The sequence below is a fragment of the Canis lupus genome, chromosome 24 (assembly GCF_011100685.1).
Source record: "Canis lupus familiaris isolate Mischka breed German Shepherd chromosome 24, alternate assembly UU_Cfam_GSD_1.0, whole genome shotgun sequence".
Taxonomy (NCBI): domain Eukaryota; kingdom Metazoa; phylum Chordata; class Mammalia; order Carnivora; family Canidae; genus Canis; species Canis lupus.
The window spans coordinates 4,237,452-4,258,354 of NC_049245.1; the positions used below are offsets into that span (position 1 = coordinate 4,237,452).

Below are 20,903 nucleotides of genomic sequence, written 5' to 3' on the forward strand. Positions count from 1 at the left end.
GGGCAGAAAACATGAACAGACATTTCACCAAACAAGACTTAAACATGGCCAACAAGCACATGAAAAAATGCTCCGCATCACTTGCCATCAGGGAAATACACATCAAAACCACAATGAGATAACACTTCACACCAGTGAGAATAGCTAAAATAATCAAGATAGGAAACAACAGATGTTGGAGAGGATGTGGAGAAAGGGAACCCTCTTGCATTGTTGGTGGGGATGTGAACTGGTGCAGCCACTCTGGAAAATAGTGTGAAGATTCCTTAAGAAGTTAAAAATAGAGCTACCTTATAACCCAGCAATTGCACTACTCAGTATTTACCCCAGAGATACTGATGTAGTGAAAAGCCAAGAAACCTGCACCCCAATGTTTATAGCAGCAATGTCCACAATAGCCAAACTGTGGAAGGAGCCTTGGTGTCCTTCGACAAATGAATGTATACAGAAGATGTGGTTTATATATACAGATTATTCTCAGCCATTAGAAACGATGAATAGCCACTATTTGCTTCAACATGGATGGAACTGGAGGGTATTATGCTGAGTGAAATAAGGCAATCAGAGAAGGACCAACATCATATGGCTTCACTCATGTGGAATATAAGAAATACTGAAAGGGACCATAAGGGAAGGAGGGGAAACTGAGTGGGGAAAATTAGAGAGGGAGACAAACCATGAGAGACTCCTAACTCTGGGAAATGAATGGAGGGTTGCTGAAGGGGAGGTAGGCGGGGGGTTGGGGTGACTGGGTGACGGGCACTGAGGGGGGCACTTGACGGGATGAGCACTGGGTGTTATGCTATATGTTGACAAATTGAATTCCAATAAAAATAATTTAAAAACTAAAATAAATAAATTAATAAATTTAAAAAAATAATGAACTAATAAAAAAAAAAGAAATGAGCTATTGACAGAAAGACATGTAAGAACCCTTAAGCGCATATGGCTAAGTGAAAGAAGCCAATCTAAAAAGACTACTACATGTATGGTTCCAACTACATGGCATTCTAGAAGTAAAACTATGGAGGCAGTAAACGCTCAGTGGTTCCCAGAGATTAGGGGGAGGGAGAGATAGAAGAGGCAAAGCACAAAGGATTTTTAGGTCAGGGAAACTATTCTGTAGGATACTTTGATGGTGGATACATGACACTATGCGTTCGACAAAACTCATAGACCTGCCCATCACCATGGGTGAACTCTAAACTACACATTAGCTAGTAATGTTGTATTAGTTATAACAAACGAACTACAGTGATGCAAGATGTTAACAGAGGGGGGAAACTGGAAGGTGGAAGTGAAGGGGTACCTGCTGTTTTCCACCCATTTTCTATAAACCTAAAGCTTTAAATTTAAAGGCTATTAAACTATCTTAAATAAGCATTAAGTAAATATGCTTATATATTACATGTGTACATATTTTAAATTTATAAATGTATTTGTATCTTCTGGGATCCTAAGAAATATGACCTGATAAAGTAGGGACTGTGAATTGAGTGAATCCACGTCAACTTCAGCCCTCCCTGACCCTGGCTCCTTGGCTTCTGGATGCACGGGGTCCCTCACTTGGAAACAAGAGTTGTTCATCTGCAGTAGGCTGTAAAGTTCCTATACTTGGCTGTGAGTCACTGACTGTCACTACTTCCGGTCTCCGGGTAGGGATGCCACGGCCCATGAAGGTGAAAAAACCAAGGTCACAATCTGTCAGCATCAGAGCTGAGATTAGAAGCAGGCTCCTACTGTGTGAGCTAAGGACAGCTCAGAAAGAGGTCAGCCTGGCTCAGTGGACAGCAGGAAGGCTAAGGCTTCCAACCCTGATTTCAAAATGGCCTGACCCAAGCATTATTGCACAGTCTGGTCTGAAATAGTGCTATAGGTATGCAACATGATGTCCAGCAGAGTCTCAGGATCCAGCCTACTTCCCACTCAGAGAGCCAGTGGCTTTGCTGTTAACACAACCACCTAATATCCCTGCCAGGCCCATCTGCTGAAATTCCTGTCTGAGTCCAGTGCTGGGCTGGTAATAGCGCCCTCCTCCCCAGGGGCCTTGGACTTCACCTTCTGTCCATCCTCCTCAATACCTGGCAGAGCTCTGGGCACCATCATCATTGTCTCCTACCTCTTCTGACACTGCTTCTTGAACCTGGACTTCTCTCTGGTTGTTGAAACTCAATTCATTTTTAACTTTTATTTATTTTTTTATTTTTTTAAGATTTTATTTATTTATTCATGAGAGACAGAGAGAGAGAGGCAGAGACACAGGCAGAGGGAGAAGCAGGCTCCATGCAGGGAGCCTGATGTGGGACTCGATCCTGGGATTCCAGGATCACGCCCTGGGCCGAAGGCAGGCGCTAAACAGCTGAGCCACCCAGGGATTCCTTCAACTCATTTTTTAAAGAGTAACTCAGCCGGGCCTCTCCTCCTTTTTTCAAGTACATAGATCTCTTCTGCTTAGCACAATGTGGGAATGGCAACTGTGGCCACCATCTCTCTCTGGCCTCACAGTTTAGAAGCCAAGTTAGTGATACTGAAGACAGTTTGGCCCTCACTAAGCAACCTGTAGGGCTGGGTTATTATTTTCCTCGTATGGGCTATAGGACTTTGGAGGATTACCAGAATCAGAGATGTAACAGCTCCTTAGACTCTTATCCCTTTTCTCTCCACCCACCCCACCAGCTCCCTCCTAGATTACAGGCAAGAGCCTCATCACCTGACAAACAGTGCTCAGCAAGTGTAGGGGAGGCCAGGTGATCAGATGGCTCTGGTATGCTGAAAGTCAAGTATGGGGGATGATGTTGCTCTTAAATTTAAATGTGGTATTTCTGAGCTTTGAAATAAGTGAAATTTACCAGAACAGGAAGAAAATACAAATTCCAGAGTGATGTCTGACTTTAATGCTCAAGGATTCACATGTATTTTCGCAAAGATTATTGTCAACGTTAGGTCTGATTCTTTTCCCTGTACGTGAAAGAGAGAAATATAATAAATCCACAGGAATATGTACTTCTTCTTATGTAGGAATAAAACCTTTACATCTACCAATTAGATCCCAGCCACTAACATTACCCCCTTCAACGTCACCCCCTCCAATACACATCCACCCAACAGCTGGCTAAATGCAAAAACCAGTGCTACTTCAACCTGTCCCTCCCTTTCTGCCCCTCCCCCCCCAAGAAGGCAGCGACATTCACATGGAAAGGTCTCGTTCTTTGTCAACTCAGACACTCAGATCATGAGGCATTCTGTTTAATGAGTTTTGATTCATTCAGAGATCTCCGAACTTACGACACAGATCAAAAAAACTGGGCTCATTGCCTCTAAGTGAGCACTCCTCTCCACCATACAGATGTTCGTGTCTCCATCATGGCATCTACTCCTTAGGACCCCACAAGAATAATGATTAGTTGTGGCCAGAATTCACCAAAAACAAATCAGAACTCATTTCCTTCCAAGGACTTCCAAATTTCTCACATTCTTCCTTTTTGTTTGTCCGTAAATTATATCTACTTAAGTCAGAGCAGCTGGTGGATTTGATCTGTGTCGTAAGTTCGGAGATCTCTGAATGAATCAAAACTCATTAAACAGAATTCCTCATGACCTGAGTGTCTGAGTTGACAAAGAATGAGACCTTTCCATGTGAACGTCGCTGCATCTACGGTCATCAGCAGGCCTGACGGCCCATTAGCATACTGTGGCTTCCATTAGATCTGGGACCTTGTCCTGTGTCAAGAGAGGCATGTGATCCCACTGGGCAGCTGTCCCAGGTCTGAGGGTCAAGACTCACTCATCTTTCACTTTGAACGCCTGTAGGAGCATGGCACCAAATTTTTGCTCCTACATTGTTTCTTGTTTTTATTTAATTTGTTCTTCTGTAGAAAAAAAAAACACACACAAATAAAGCTATATGGGGAGAATAGCATAGCACCTCCCAAACAGGTAGATTTGGCTGGATTCTCCTTAGAGATGTACTCGTGAAACACTTATGAATGACTTATATCTCATGTAGTTCTGTACAGATTTTGTTGGCATATGGAACCTACTCCTTAGGTGATGTTGGCCTCATAAAACAAGTTTGGAAGTATTCCATCCCTTTCTATCTTTTGGAACAGCTTTAGCAGAGTCGGTATTGTTTCTTCTTTAAACGTTTGATAGAATTCCTCTGGGAAACCATCTGGCCCTGGACTTTTGTGTCTTGGAGGTTTTTGATGACTGCTTCAGTTTCCTCCCTGGTTATTGGCCTGTTCAGGTGTTCTATTGTTTCCTCTTCCAGTTTTGATAGTTTGTGGTTTTCCAGAAATGCGTCCATTTCTTCTAGATTGCCTAACTTATTGGCATATAGCTGCTCATTATATGTTTTCAAAACCATTTGTATTTCCTTGGTATTGGTAATCTCTCCTTTTTCATTCGTGATTTTATTAATTAGAGGCTTTTCTCTTGTTTTTAAGAAGGTTGACAAATGGTTTACCCATCTTATTAATTATTTCAAAGAGCGAACTCCTGGTTTTGTTGATCTGTTCTACAGTTTTTCTGGTCTCTATTTCATTGAGTTCTGCTCAAATCTTTATTAACTCTCTTCTTCTGCTGGGTGTAGGTTTTATTTGCTGTTCTTTCTCCAGTTCCTTTAGGTGCGAGGTTAGCTTGTGTATGTGAGTTTTTTCCAATTTTTTGAGGGATGCTTGTATTGCAATGTATTTCCCTCTTAGGACTGTTTTTGCTGTATCCCAAAGATTTTGAACGTTGTATCTTCATTCTCATTAGTTTGCATGAATCTTTTTAATTCTTCTCTAATTTCTTGGTTGATCCTTTCATCTTTTAGCAGGATGTTCTTTAACCTCCATGTGTTTGAATTTCTTCCAAATTTCTTCATGTGATGGAGTTCAAGTTGCAAAGCATTATGGCCTGGAAATATGCAGGGGACAATCCCAATCTTTTGGTATCTGTTGAGACCTGATTTGTGGCCCAGTATGTGGTCTATTCTGGAGAAAGTTCCATGTGCACTTGAGAAGAATGTGTATTCAGCTGCATTTGGATGTAAAGTTCTGTCAATATCTGTGAAATTCATCTGGTCCAGTGTATCATTTAAAGCTCTTGCTTCTTGGGAGATGTTGTACCTAGAATATCTGTCATTTGCAGAAAGTGCTGTGTTGAAGACTCCTAGTATTAGTGTGTTATTATCTAAGTATGTCTTTACTTTGGTTATTAATTTATTGATATACTTGGCAGCTCCCACATTCGGGGCATAAATATTCATGATTGTTAGGTCCTCTTGTTGGATAGATCCTTTAAGTGTGATATAGTGTCCCTCTTCATCTCTTACTAGAGTCTTTGGGATAAACTTATTTATCTGATATGAAGATGGCTACTCCTGCTTTCTTCTGAGGACCATTTGAATGGTAAATGGTTCTCCAACCTTCCATTTTCAGGGTCTAGGTGTCCTTAGATCTCGAATGAGTCTCTTGTAGACAACAAACAGATGGGTCTTGCTTTTTTATCCAGTCTGAAACCCTGCGTCTTTTGATGGGATCATTAAGCCCATTCATGTTCAGAGTTACTATTGAAAGATATGAATTTAGTGTCATCATATACCTATTCAGTCCCTGTTTTTGTGGATTCTTTGGGTTTCCTCTTTCTTTTACGGGGTCCCCCTTAATATTTCTTGCAGAGCTGGTTTGGTGGTCACATATTTTTTCAGTTTCTGCCTATCTTGGAAGCTCTTTATCTCTCCTTCTAATTCTGAATGAGAGCCTTGCTGGATAGAGTATTCTTGGCTGCATGTTCTTCTCATCTAGGACCCTGAATATATCCTGGCAGCCCTTTCTGGCCTGTCAGGTCTCTGTGGAGAGGTCTGCTGTTAATCTAATATTTCTCCCCATATAAGTTAGGGATCTCTTGTCTCTTGCTGCTTCAAGGATTTTCTCCTTATCTTTGGAATTTGCAAGTTTCACTATTAAATGTCGAGGTGTTGAATGGTTTTTATTGATTTTAGGGGAGGACCTCTCTATCTCCTGGATCTGAATGCCTGTTTCCTGTTTCCCTCCCCAAATTAGGTTAGTTCTCAGTTATGATTTGTTCAAATATGCTTTCTGGTCCTCTGTCCCTCTCGGCCCCCCTGGAACCCCAATTAAACATAGATTTTTCCTTCTGAGGCTGTCATTTATTTCCCTTAACCTTTCCTCATGGTCTTTTAATTGTTTTTCTCTTTTTTCCTCAGCTTCTTTCCTTACAATCAACTTGTCTTCTATGTCACTCTTTCTTCTACCTCATTAACCCTTGTCATTAGGACCTCCAGTTTGGATTGCATTGCATTTAATTGATTTTTAATTTCGGCCTGATTAGATCTAAATTCTGCAGTCATGAAGTCTCTTGAATCCTTTATGCTCTTATCCAGGGCCACCAGTAGCTTTATAATGGTGCTTCTGAATTGGCTTTCTGACAGGAATTGTAATCCAAATTCTGTAACTCTGTGGCAGTGAGTACTGTTTCTGATTCTTTCTTTTGTGGTGAGTTCTTGTTTCTAGTCATTTTACTCAGTGCAGAGTGGCTAAACAGTACTTGTTAGAAGTGCAAACTCCTCTCTGTAGCATCCGGCTGTTCTCTCTTTAAATCTCAGGTTGAATTTGTAGGTTTTCAAAATGATTTGAAAGTTATCTAGGTAAGTTGGTGGGGACAGGTGTCTTGGGGACCCTACTCCTCTGCCATCTTGCCCTGCTCCCGAAGGTCTTTTAAAAGTTCAAGTTATCCTACCTGAAAGTGGTGAAAGCCACTTCTCCCAACTGCCAGATGCCTTTTGTGTGCTCAAAAGCCGGCATTTTCCTTTCATAGCAGAGGGCTTGGTGCCCAGACAGTGGGGACTCACCAAGCTCAACTGACTTCTTTTTCTCAATGATCATTTCACGTTTTGAAAACAAGGAGCCACTGGGTTCAACCTTGAAGCGAGGAGACTGCTCAGGGCACCAGTGCCAGAACCTTTCAGGGGAATCTCCACTGGGTGGTTTGGGAGTTCGACGTGTGCCCTGAAAACACAGCAGGTCCCTGGGTGGGCTCATTAACGTGCCTTCATTGTCGTGTGTTGAAGTGGCTGTGAGGAATTTTCTGGAATCATTATGTGAGCGCAAGCATGGCCAACAGCTACACCCCAAAAGCAGTGGAAGGCAGGCAGAGGAGAGTGGAGACAGAAGAGAGCCCACAACACACAAAGCATCATGGTCCACCTGGCATCTGTCAGCCAGTTGAAAACCCATTTCTAGTCACCCCAACCATGGAGCTGGGGTCACACTGTCATAACCCAGGTGCCCACTAGAATCATCATCTTAGACATTCACGTTCATAGATAACCTCTCAACCCACATGAAAAGGCATCATATTGGCCCAGTCCCTTCTTGCTTCCTGCTGACTTCTGACTCTCAGGCTCTCCTCTCTTTCCTCTATGTATTGGCACAGCCCATTTGCTTCTGATCACCTCCGTAAAACCACCATTCATACAAGGACAATATTCCTCTAATATTTATTGAATGCCTACTGATTGCCAAGTATTGGCAATATACAAGGGAGCTAACAGACACAGTCCACAGACATGGAACAAATAAAGAAATAATTCAATAAATGATTAAAATTTATTTGAAGTGCTTTGAAGGAAAGAAGGATCTATGGAAGAGAAGGAAAAAGAGGGACTTCACTTTTCTCAAGGGCTCAAGATTGACCTCTCAGAGGAAATAATTCTTAAACTGGGATCTGAAGGGTGAAAAAAGAGGCAGCTACAGTTAGTGTGAAAATGTGAGCATTATGAAAGAAGAGACATCATGGGCAAAGGTCCTGTGGTGAGTAGGCTCAGCTAGTTTGAGCAGCAGAGGAAGACTAGTAGAGCTGGAGTATATGAGCCAACCCCTCCTCCGTGCTTCCCAATCACCCCTCACACACACCTTCTCTCCCTCTTCCTCTTTCTGAAGGTCCCCAATATCTCACTTCCAAAACTTCTGCTGCAGAGTGGCAGAGGGCTATGCCCTCAGTTGGTTTCATTCTAATACACCCTATGAGGACTGTTTCTATATCTGCTACTCACGTTGTTATTCTGTCTACCCATCTCTTTGTTCTGTCTTTTGGAACTTTACCTCTTTCTTCTCAGGGGACATCTCATCCCTCACCCCTCCTCTAATCCTGCCAGCCAAAAAAGGGGGCTGCTATCTTCTGATGTGACCCCACTCTTCTGGCTGCAGTGATTGGTCAAAGGTGGGAATGTGGTCTGTGCTGGACCAAAAATACACCCTCGCTTCACTGGCTACTGTGACTGCTGTAACCAATCAGTGCCCTTTCTTGGGGTTCTCCTAACTGCAGCCAAGAAGAGGGTCCCTTTCTAGAGGCTGGGAGAATTGCAGGGGAGAATGAGGCCAGTACAATGAGAGGTGTGGCCATCCGATCATGCAGGGGCCTTTGCTGCAGCAGCTGACCACTGGCCACAAAGTTCCTGACAGCAGGGCCTCCCATCCAAGCGAGCACATGGATTTTCTTTCCCCATGGAGAGTAGGCATTCTCTCCCATGTGTGTGGGAGGCTCAGAGATCCTGATGAGAGAAAGAGAGTCATGCGCCACAGTGCCAAGAGCAGAAGCTGAAGTTCTGCTTGGGCCGTTAGTCTGGGCTCTTAGACAAGAAATCAGAGGAGACCCCTCACAACCTCTGAAGAGTCTCAGGTCAAACAGAAGACCCATTAGAAGCTCAAGTGCAAATCCATGTCTGCAGCTTCCTTTCCCCAGCTGTATAACTGAGGCCAGGCACTGAGCCTCTCTGGGCCTCAATTTCCTTATCTGGGCAGATACAAGTGCTATGGTGTCAGCATATGATGTCATAATGCGCACTTCATATAGAGTATGTGGGCTGAGTGAGTGGATGTGTGTTGTGTTCTCGGACTGAGGAAGACCTCAGACCTCCTTACCAAGCACCAGTCGGCATCTATAGGAAGGAGATCTTATATCCGAGTATGTCACTTGATACGGGGGGTTTTAGGTGATCAAAATGAATATCCAGGTCATCTTTCCATTCATTCCTGGAACTGGGACGGACAACCATTACAGTGTGGTAAAATAAAACTTCTCGCTATTCTAGGTTTCTCCTGTAGCCACTGACTGTTGCAGACAGAAGACATCCTACGGATAAAGAAAGCTGTCACAGACTTTCATGGGACACCTGAGAAAATTGCAGTCACCTCCGGCCCATGCCTGTCAGGAGCTAGTGCGGCCTACAACTGGGTCACCCTGTGCCTGGCCAGATAGCTGTGTAACCCCAGAGTACTCTGGGCACTACTAACTGCCCTGAAATGCCCCAATGGAACCAGCAGCCATCTGTGAATGCCGCACCTAGCCAAGTAGATCATGCTGGGTTCCTGATATCTTTAGCAGGCAGATCCATCTCCTCCCAACATATTCCACCTTGAAATTGTACTGACTGCGATAGCATGGAATATAAATGGTGACAATAAATATCTTTTTTTAAAGATTTATTTATTCATGAGAGAGACAGAGAGATGCAGAGACACAGGCAGAGGGAGAAGCAGGCCCCCTTGTGGGAGCACAATGTGGGACTCCATCCCAGGACCCCAGGATCACAATCTGAGCTGAAGGCAGGCGCCCAACTGCTGAGCCACCCAGGCATCCCTAAATATCTTTTTTTATTAAAATACATTTGGTATGTTGGTTGGGCTGGAAATGTTAAAAATATACAAAACAGTAAGTCTACACCATGGTAGGGCCTTCACCAACAGCATCATCTGACCTGCCTGTGAAGTTACAGGGTAGGTGCTGTTACGTTTATTTTGCACAGGAGGAAATTCAGGTACAAGGGGATTGAGTAATGGGCCTAAATTTGTCCAGCTGCTAAGCAGCTCAGCCAGGGTTTGCATCTGGGCTTGTTGGACTTAGAAGTCTGTTATCTCTCGATTACAGACTATCCCAAATAGAGAGGGCAGCATCTTGTAATCACTTTTTGGCAAAAATCCAATAGCAGAGTAACTGGATCAGTTGCTCAAATAGCACCTGCTGGAAGATATGCAAGCATCCCCGGAGCTCCATGGCCACACAAAGGAAAGGGGACTCCTGGCCTGGGGGCTGGTGGTTATACAGCTTCCATAAGCAGTGCAATCCCCAGTCGGCAAGAAGGAAAGGGGTTCCTAGGAACCCCTGGGGGTTGCGTGGTCAGCATATTCCCTCCCCTGCATCCAGGACTCTCTAATTAGGCATGAGACGAGTTCCATTTTTCTTAGAAAAAAGAAAAAGGGCGTGTTCCTCGCTTTCCTAGCTGTAAGGCTGTAAAAGCCCTTCCTACTGTAATTAGCCAAGAACAAATAACCACCAAGAGGCAGCTGTGCAAGCCGCTGAAGGCAGGTGAAGAGAGAAGGGTAGATACTGTGGCTACACTGCAGGAATTACCAACAGCTCACCTTCCCATCTTTCTAAGCAAATAGCAAGGTCTCCAAAACAAGGTCATTAGTCCACAATGCTAATGGTCCAGGCTGCAGTTCTACAAAACTCTCCAACTTATCCACCAACCAGAAATATTATTCCTGCAGTGTAAATTTTCCTGGGCTGAGGCCATCTGAAAAAAAAAATCTTCAAATTTGTTCTCATCGTGCCCTCAAACTCAGAGCTGGGCTCCCTTTTGTCTCCAGGCTTGCTTAGCTGCCCGCTTCTCTGGACAGAGCCTTCCAGAGCCTCTCGACTTAGTGACCAGCAGGGGCTGGTGCACACTCAGGCCATGGACTTCCATGGGAGAATAAGGTTCTTTGATTTCTCGGTTTTAATATCCAAGATTTCCCTCATATGAGAGTTTCTGTGAGCACAGATGCAGCCCTAAATCTTTACTTGTCTTGTTTAATAAACCACAGGATTTTCAGATTGGAGATGAGCATTAATCATGTCTTCTATTTTCTAAATTCTAATGGTTTGATATCTGGGGCCCCACTGACCCTGGAGGGACTACCTCTCTCAGGGGAAGCCAATTCCTTGAGTAAACACATGAATGATGAATAGTAAATAAGGAATGTACTTTTCAAGTGTAAACCAGTCAATCCAAAGCCTACCTCCTTTACTATGCTGTCACACTCTGGGCCACTGTCCACCTGCACTAATCTGGGACCCAGGGCCAGGCACAAAACAACTTAGGGCAGCCCCTATTCCCCAGGATCTACTGATTCTACTGCTTCTACTGAATCTACTGATTCTACTGCTATACTGAAATTATCCACACTAGCAAATCCTAAACGTGCTTACCCTACCTTACCCATTCCTTCCATTGAAACCACAATAAAGGCTTTGCCCCCAGGTGTGCCCTTGCCCTCTGATTCTCCAGCATCCCTGGTGCCTCCCCAGATGGTCCTGCACAGTGTGGAATGCCCCCTTCTCTCAGAACTGTGAGGAATGAGCCTTTCCAATGGCAGTCTGCTTCTAATCTGCTGGCCCTGCCCTACATCACATTTTTCTCTGAACAGATTATATTTTAAACCAAGATGGGAATTTCTATGAAGTCATTCTCACCAAGCTCCAAGCCCATGTCCTACAAGAGGAGAAAAAAATTGGGTGGCCTCATCATGCTTTTCGAAGACAAAAACCCTCCAGTTGTGACTGAAAAAAGAATCAAAAGAATCAAAGATAATGAAGATGCAAGTCTAATACTCTGCATATTGGAGGAAATTTACCCAATGTGACCTAAGTTTAGTCACTGCTTGATTCAAACAAAAAATTCTTGGTGCATTTTCCCCATGGAACATTCATTAAAACTACTGCAAGCATGATTTCTGAGGATCTGGATTTTTTGACCTCATTAGTTTGTGGAAGAGCTCCCTGGGATTTGACCCAGTTTCAACTCCCAAGGTCTGAATATAAAATGTAAATGTTTTCTGTATAAGGATCTGGTCATGTGTCATTAGTCTACTAATAAAATGTGGGGCCCTATTGTCCCACACAGAACTTGAAATGTGCCATGTGATGTACCATCAGGAAAGCACACATTCCATTAAATCCCGAGCAGGAGCACCTCCCAGAAAGATAGCTACTCACACCGGATAAGATATCTGTATCTCCACTGGAACTAGCTGAAGAATGGTACTATACCCCTTCTAAAATTACTGAAGCTGCAGAGAGTGACAGCCGTTACTTTTCATCACGGAAAGCTTCAACTTCCACGTGGATTTAAGTGCTCATAATTTATGGCACTAAATCGATGCTGAAGATGCTTTGGTGAAGGCACATTAAATAAGGCATCTGGCTACTAGGAGTTAGCAGATCATTCCCCTCAGTAGCTGAGGCCACACAGCCAAGAAGGTACACACCCTGTACCCCAGGCAAACCAGAAACCCCAGCTCCCAGATGAAAACTTCCTTTCATGTTTATTGTTGATTTATCACTTCACTTATGAACATCTTGCGGCTTGAGATATGTGTGTAGTGCTGGAATTAGACCTTCACTTGGAATTCTCATGGATTATTTGCCTCTACTTGAATTCCTGCAGGCAGTGAGAAAAAGTTCTACAGGTTACTTTAAAAATGGTCACGGAAAAAGAACCACCAAAGACTAGGAAATATTCAGGCATTTTTTCTTGTCTTTTATGATTGATTTGGTATTTTTTAATTCTGAGATTTTACATTGTTTATTAGGACAATCATTAAAATTACATATAAACCTCTCCAATTTCATAAAAATGATGTCAGGTGACTACCAATCTTCTTAGGATATCAGCTTGGGGGTTAGCTTTTGCTACAGGCTGTGTTTATATGGTTGTACTCCATGTGAGGACCCTACCTCCTGTCACCATACCAGCATGAGGGGAGTGGGGTTATTGGGAAGTTAGAATGACAAAGTATCTCCCCTCAGACAGGGTCACTCAACCTACCTCAAACCTGATTTTTAAAGACCCTAAAATGAAATGATTCTATAACCCTGTGCAATGTTGAAAGTTCCCTTCACTGTCCAGAAAGACCTCTCTATTTCCAACCCAGGAATTCTCTTGTGCAGTTGAAGGCCTGGCATTCCTTGGTGCTGATAACAGGGGTTCCTCTATGTTTCCAAGCTGGACATGCAGAGAAAACCCTTTGAACTCAGAAACCTTATTAGCAAAGGACTATTGGGCTAAATACATCATTATTTTAAAAGGGAACCTATTTCTTGAACTGTTGATTTTCTGTTTCAAATCAGTACAAAAGAGAGTCAGGTCACTGCTTCTGACTTGGTGCAAAGTTTCTATCAACTTCTTTCCCTGTCTCTCTGTTGTCATGCACCTGACACAACTCACCCACTGACCACAGGTTGATGGGATCCATGGCCACATCAGTGGAGATACCAAGGTGGGCCCAACTCCAGGAGGTGTGGGACTTCCCTAAAGGCCAGCCATGGCTCGGTGATTCTGTGACAGTTCTACAGAACCTTCCCTAGGGCGCACGGCCATCCCACAGGACACTTCTATACAACCTTCCCTCCCCTTTCCACCTTCCTTACAGGCACTTCCCTAGGAAAGTTCTTACAGGTTTCATCCCATCCTGGCATCTGCTTCTCAGAGGCTCTCCATGATGACCTTGGGGTGTGTGATGGAGGCTGAGCCAAGGGTACTCCCACAGCCTCACCAGACTCATGTCAACATTCTCTTCCCATTAATTAACTGGTTAATTCAAACTTGCGCAGGTGTATCAAGGCTGTGTTCCACTCCACCCCAGAGTCCAAAGTACTCCTTGTTCATGCCTAGCAGAAGTACAAGACTGGCCTGAGGTCCTGAGGGCAGGCAGAGGATGAGAGGACACAATCCAGTGGAGAGCCCACCCCTGGATCAAGGGTGAAGATAACCACAGAGGGCAAGATTCAAAACAGGAAGAATGGGGCAGGGTGTGATTGTGCCTGTGTGAGTGCGTGTGCATGTGTGCACATGATTGTGTGTCTGTGTGTATATGTGCATGAGTGTGTGTGTACGTATAAAGTCTGTGTGTGCCTGTGCCCATGTGATAGTGGGCATGTATCTGTGTGTGTGTGCATCTTTACGCAAGTGTGTCTCTCTGTGTATGTGTGCATGGCTGCATGTGTGTGGTAATGTGTGTGCCTGTGTATACCTGTGAGTGCACGTGTACATGTACTCAGGCATGCATGACTGCGTAGGTGTGCATGTGTGTGGCTGTGCATGTGGCTGTGTGTGTGTGAGAACATGTGTGTGTCTGTGCATGTGTACACATGTGCTGGCATATATGTGTGCAGTCACAGGCCAGGGCAGGGGCATCTCCAGGGAGCAGGGCTGCTACCAAGGATCAGCCGCATTTTTCTGCACTATTTTCCCCATTAGCTCTCTCCCTGAAGGCTGCAGAAATCCTGGAGTATGGGTCCTGTTTTTCATTTCCACACAAATCAATTGGGAAAATGGCCTGTCCCTCTTCTCCCCTTTCCCTCACCCCTTCCTCCTCCCTTCCCTCCCTCTCTGCTCTTCCTCCTTCTCACCCAATTTCCCTCTCAGCTCCTATTTCCTTTCTTTGGCTTCCAGGTTCTTGGTCAGACTAGAGGTAGCACCTGCCTGAACAGAGGACCAGAGGAGAACCCCCTCTAGACTTCCTTCTTTGCTTTAAAGAGGAAGGAAAACTTGTCTTCTCAGTGAGCCCAGAAAACAAACAAGGGTATCTGTGGCATATCCCTATAAAACCCAGGCCAGCAGACGCTACAGCTCTAGGACTTAAACCCAGAAATGGTCTTTACCCAGCAAGAGCCACAGGGACTCTTAGCTCAATGAAAAGGCTGGGGGTGGGGGGAGGAGATTAAGAGAGGTTCAGGAAGGGAAGGGTGGGGGAGTAGTGGGGTTGGGGAGAGTAAGGAGGAAGGGGCAGGAAGGAGAGGGCACCTGGGGAAGGTGAAAGAGACCAAACAGAGCCCATCCCCATCCCCCAGCCTGCCTCCCTCCCTGGGACCTCAGACCCCCAGGCACCCCAGAAGTGCCTTCCAGCAGCCAGAAGCAGCAAGCTGCCCTCCTATTTAATCCACTCCCTCTAAACTGTGTGGACAGGCTTTCCCTGCTGCAGTTCTGGATTAAAGATGAGATTATTGGGAGGAAATTCTCCCTGCTTTAGGGTGACATAACTTCAAATCAGATGGCGGGCTCATAATCAGCCACATGGAGGATGCCTTTTATGGGCCAGCCAGGAATGAGGATGGAGTAATCGCCCTGCCGCTCTCCTGTGACAGTTTACTTATGAGCCCCTGGGATGCACCCCACCCCACCCTGGCACATTACTTATTCACCAGGTTGGGAGGGCTTCAAAGAAGCCCTCGATGAACCTCACTGTCAAGTAAAGGGGGCAGTCGATTAAAATGACACAGTAAATTTGAGTCCAATTTCCCATCGTCTTCCACACAAACATGTGGCTGCATCCTGGACCCAAGAAAGAACAGCATCTACTGAACAGGGGGGCAGGAGGCAGGGAAGAGAGTAGTTGAGATGCCATGTGTGTATTTATTACCTTTGCATTTATTTACATGGTACTCCTGCGGTTTATTTCATAGATTATTTTCAACCATAAAAATGAGTTCAGCATTGCGCTGCAGTATTGATTGACTAACCCTGAACCATGTGTGTCATTCCCTTTCTCCAGAAATCATTAGGTTAAATCATTGGAAACTGGCCTTTCTGCATGTTAAAAGTGGTCAAATGCCAGCAGCTTCCAACCAGCCCTCTGCATCCATCAGCCTCTTGATTTTTTTCTTAAGGATAATAGAGATAAAGGTGAGGACAGTGGGGGGACAGCTGAGCTGTTAGCTTTTGTCCATGTGGTTCACACACTTCCTACAATGGGAAACCTTCAGAGAAATGAAACTCTGGCCGCTGATAACTGCAGCTCACGTCAGGGTGGGGAGGTAGGGGGGGATTATTTCAGATTTTTAAAGAACAGTATTCTATTTCCTTTTAAAGTTCTTAGGGGCAGAGAGAGGTTAAAAAGAAATCCCTAAAGGAGAAGGAGGAACTTGAAGATGGAAAGAACACGTCCCACGTTTGCTACAGCTGAGAAAAGTCACAACTGGAATACCATAACTTGTCTATTACACATCCAAAATATCCCCAAACTGCAGGCAACGGCATTCTGTGTATGTAGACCACGCTGCTTATATAAAGCCCTTCCACAGTTACCACCTGGGCAAGGCAGGTCATAGCTCCATTTGTAGGGAGGAGACGGGAAGATAAGCAATTTCTAACCTGTCCAAGTCCCTGTGGTCCAGAAGTGATAGAATCTGGGGTGGATAAGAACTCAGAACCCCAATCCGTGGCACCTTCTCTTCTGCCTCCCAGTAACAATGAGGGCTTGCCCATGCCATCCCTACCCACTCAAAGGAGAGAATTCATACCAGTAATTAATCAGTTGCATTGTAGGTTTTATCAGTTTGAGGAAAAAGAACATTTCCAGGGATGCCTGGGTGGCTCAGTGGTTGAGCACCTGCCTTTGGCTCAGGTCATGATCCCGGAGTCCTGGGATCAAGTCCCACATTAGGCTCTCTGCATGGAGCCTGCATCTCCCTCTACCTGTGTCTTTGTCTCTCTCTGTGTGTCTCTCATGAATAAATAAATAAAAATTAAAAAAAAAAAAACATTTCCAGAAGCCACACTTGCTCCACATCCTCGCTCTCAATGTGACTCTCTCACCCCTTGCTAATAGTGCCACGAACACTAGTCGGGCATTTATGTTCAAGAAGTCTCTCAGAGTCTCGTGACTCCTATTTAACACACTGTATTAACACTATTACAGACTGGGGAGCTGTGTCCAAGCCCAATGGATGTTCAAGCCAGCAAACAAAGGAGAATGACTGGATTTTATGGATGTGAAAAGACTTATTAGAAGCAAACCGGAAGGGAACAGAGGTGGCCACTGGCAGCCAAACCTGGAAGGAGCAAACAGAAACTACAGTAATTACAACCAGGCTGGGCTAAGGCTTATATGAATTCTACTGAGTTATAAGAAATAACTAAGTAATGGGCCCTGGACCCAGTATAGAGAGGCAGGAGAGCATATTAGAAAGATTGCACTGGAATGAATGAACTGAAGGGGGTTGTGTTTTATTGCTGTTGAGCTGGTGCTTGAAAGAATTTTTCAATGATTTGAGTAACTGAACTATAATAAGGAGCACAGTAAGGCCCAATTCCTGACGTGTCACGGCAAATGTGCTCATTTGTTACATGCGTATAGAGAACGGGATTTTTGATAGGCTCCTAAAAATGGGGATTATCTACTGTTACTGAAGTTCCACATGAATCCACAGGCTGCACCTTTAGCCAAACATAAAGTACCCTCTAGAAATGAAGGGCATGTTTCCTGATGGAGGATAAGGACCCCTTTCCAGGGAACTTTTGTAGAGCCCACAGGAGTTTATCTGTGAACTGATTTCCACTGCCTTCTAGTGCTCTCAGCCTCTGGCAAATAACTTTTTTCCAAGTGAGATCTTTATCGTGCCTAGGTCAGCCCAGGAGAGCCCAGTACAGGCCTAGGATCGTCTAGAACAGAGAGCAGCACCAGAGGAATGGCTCCTGAAGTTTCCGGCCAGCAGCTTGTCTCGTGAGAGTCATCAGGCTTCTGGTCAGCCCAGTGTGCATCCACCCGCCCCTGACGAGGCTGCTAAAGCCTGCGTGATGTCTGAGAAGCCCAGAAACATCAAATCCAGTTTTTTGAATAGTTGCCAGTTACATTTTCACATACTGTGCTCGCTATACTTTTTCCCTCAACTTCCAGTTACCCTTCCAGGTGAGTACCACGAGGTAAGTCTAAGGCAGCAGGTCCACGAGTACATCTGAGAAATGTAAAATGCCCTGTTTTCCCTGTAAGGCCAGAGGTTGGGGACACTCAGGAGCATACGTACTGACCTCAGCCAAGGGCGTGGTTTTGGCTGTCCTCATCATGCCGGTGGCTCATTGCTGCCAGCCTAGCCCCACTCTGCGCTCCAGGCCTCTGCACATCTGTTTCCCTAACACATTCACACGTGTGTGCATGTATGCATACATGGGCACAAACACATTCATTCACATGTACCCATGTACACCATCATAACTATGCATGTACACATACATGCATAGGTGCACACGTGTGCACACACGTCTTCTTCTTCCTCCTGTTCCCTGCCTTAGTGTGGACACTGAACTGCCTCCTTACTGTAGATCAAGCACTTCGGAGTCCCTTTATTCCCTCCATCCCATAACCAGCCAGGAGCTAAGCCCCCAACCAGTCCCCATCTCCCTTTCTGGTCTCATTGCCATTGGCTGAGGCACTAGCCATCATTCATCTGGACGGCCACAGTGACCACCTATGTCCCACCTCATCTGCTCTCAAGTCCATTCTCCAACAGAACCTACTGAAAACTCAAATGAGTACAAAGGAAACGTGGCAGCATCTCACGACATGACACATACACTTGCTCTCTGATGCAGGAAGCCCATGTGCAGGAGTTCACCTGGAAGATACATGTCCCCAAATCAAAATCATTTGTCACGGCATTATTTATATTAGCAAAATATTGAACATGACCAAGTGCCCATCCCTAGGAGATTAGTCACATAAAAATTTCCAAAATACATGTTTCCAAAAAATAAAATTGAAGATAAAAAACTGAAAATTGTATTTAAACGCATCTAGTTGTATACATTGGTAATACAGCTGCACACACAGATAATAAATTTGGGTACTCCGCTAACACACCCTTGGTAAGTTATGTTCCAAAAGGGAAAATAATTGCAAAGAAATCTTGCATTTTACTTAGAAAGCCTACTGTTAGTGGTGGCATTGCTAGTATAATAGTCCAGAATGACTGTGGATATTGCAGGATAGAGCAAAGAAGTATACGAGTTCATATAATTGGAGATCCATGCAGGGATACGCAAGTTGGGAAAAAAGAATCTTGTAATGAACTGGTGTTATCTTCATATACTTGTAAGGTTTCAAAAATACATATTCCTTAGCACTCCCCCCACTCAAAGGGCCTAGAAACAAGATTTCTGTAGTTGAGGAGCAAAGCTTGCACCCAGGCCATGATTTCCAATGAGCATTCCTCGCTAAAAGAAACCAGGGCTCCTCAGAGAAGTGGTCATTCCCAAGCGTAGAACACAAAAGTATCAAGTGAGGCAGAAAGCCCCAAAGTACTCAAAGTCAAATGGGGACCCATCAAAGACACATGAGCTGGCTTGAAGAGGTTCCCACTGGCCCAGTTTGGGACAATTTGAACATGAACAAACATAATGGCTTTTTCTAACACACCGAATTTAAACAATGAATCCTATGAGCCTCAAATGATGATTTTTCAAAAGTGGGGTGTGGCGGAGAGAGAATGCCAATCTACAAACGGGGAAGGAGAAGACAGAATTGCAAAATCATCCTTAGCTATAAAGAAGAAGATGTTTCCCTACAATGGAGGGACTGTGGTGACAGCCGAGTGAACAATTTAGCCCAGAATGCTAGGACAGGCTGGCATCATGAGCTTTTGGAAGTGGTGCAATGGAGAGGAGCAGTGCTTTTGCCAAAAATGTTTAACCTTCATCTAGTTATGAGTGAACCATCACACAGATCCAGACTGAGGGACATTCCACAAAGCAACTGGCCTGTACTCTGAACAAATGACAATGTCAAGAAACACAAAACAACTAAAGGTGGGGGACATTCCACCGTGGAAGAGACTAAAGAGCCAGTGTCCCCAAGGACAACATGTTTTCTTGATCAGACTCTAGGCAAAGGCTAGAAGAGCTATCAAGTTCATTTTGGGGGAAAACTGAGGAAATTTAACTATGGACCGGATGTTGGATAACACATTTGTAACACCAATGTTCGGTCCTTGGGTGTGATAATGGCATTGTGGTTAGGTGGGAAAGTGAATGTCCTTTCTTCCTGGACACCAGACTCAATTATTTAGTCATGATGTCTATCATCTACTTTCAAAGATTTTGAAAAAAAATAATAAGGCAGAGAGAAGGTCAATAGGACAGGTGTTAACAATTTGAGAATCCCTATATAGGGTGCATAGTTATTTATTGTACTATTCTTTCAACTTTTCTGTAGGTTTGGAAGTTTTAAAATAAAATATCAGAAAGGGAGACAGAACATGAGAGACTCCTAACTCTGGGAAACGAACAAGGGGTGGTGGAAAGGGAGGTGGGTGGGGTGTGGGGGTGACTGGGTGATGGGCACTGAGGGGGGCACGTGATGGGATGAGCACTGGGTGTTATGCTATATGTTGGCAAATTGAACTCCAATAATATATATATATATATATTATATTATATATATAATACCTCTCTCTTTACTGCCCCAACCCCCAGCCCTGGCACTTCTTGGTATAGCCACACTGCTCTGTCTGCTGTTCCTCCATCACACCATGCTTTTCCTCCTAGCTCTACCACAGGTCATGCGGTTCCTTCCACCATTAAAGATTCTTTCCTTCCTTTTCATATTGTAACTGTTTTTCCTTTAAACTCATCTCAGACAAGACTCCTTGCTGGGCAAACACCTTTTCTGCACTTCCCCACCTCTCCCTCCACACACCATGCCTATTTCTATTAAATCATGCACCATGTAATACGAAATGAACTGCTGATGTACCCAGCATCCTGCACTAAACAGTATGGTCCCAGATAGAACTGGCTTCAAGTTGTGACTGCACCATTGGGACCTGGCACCCTCACACATCTACAGGCCTGGTCTTACTGTGGGAGCTGGGCAGGGATGTCTGTGGACAGGCTGCTCTCTAAATATCAGGATTCCTGCTTCCCTGGCTGCCTGTCCTTTGCTCAAACTCCGGATGATGCAGTGTTGTTAATAACAACAAAAGGAGTTCTGTGAGACCAATACCGTTCAGTGCCCACACAAAAACAGAAATTGAAACCCTGGGAGCAGAGAAAACAATTCTGCAAGCCCTCCTGCTGCTTAGGC

At 44.5% G+C, this 20,903-nt stretch overlaps 1 protein-coding gene and 1 long non-coding RNA gene across 2 annotated transcripts in view; one reads left to right on the forward strand and one right to left on the reverse strand.

Annotated features, from left to right (window-relative positions):
* The window catches only part of SLC24A3 (solute carrier family 24 member 3), a 481,529-nt gene that overhangs the window by 260,042 nt on the left and 200,584 nt on the right, over positions 1 to 20,903 (reverse strand). The window lies entirely within an intron of this gene.
* Positions 8,830 to 9,180, forward strand: LOC102153395. The gene is made up of 2 exons (XR_005377501.1): positions 8,830 to 8,970; positions 9,098 to 9,180. It is a non-coding gene; the product is annotated as an uncharacterized LOC102153395 (long non-coding RNA).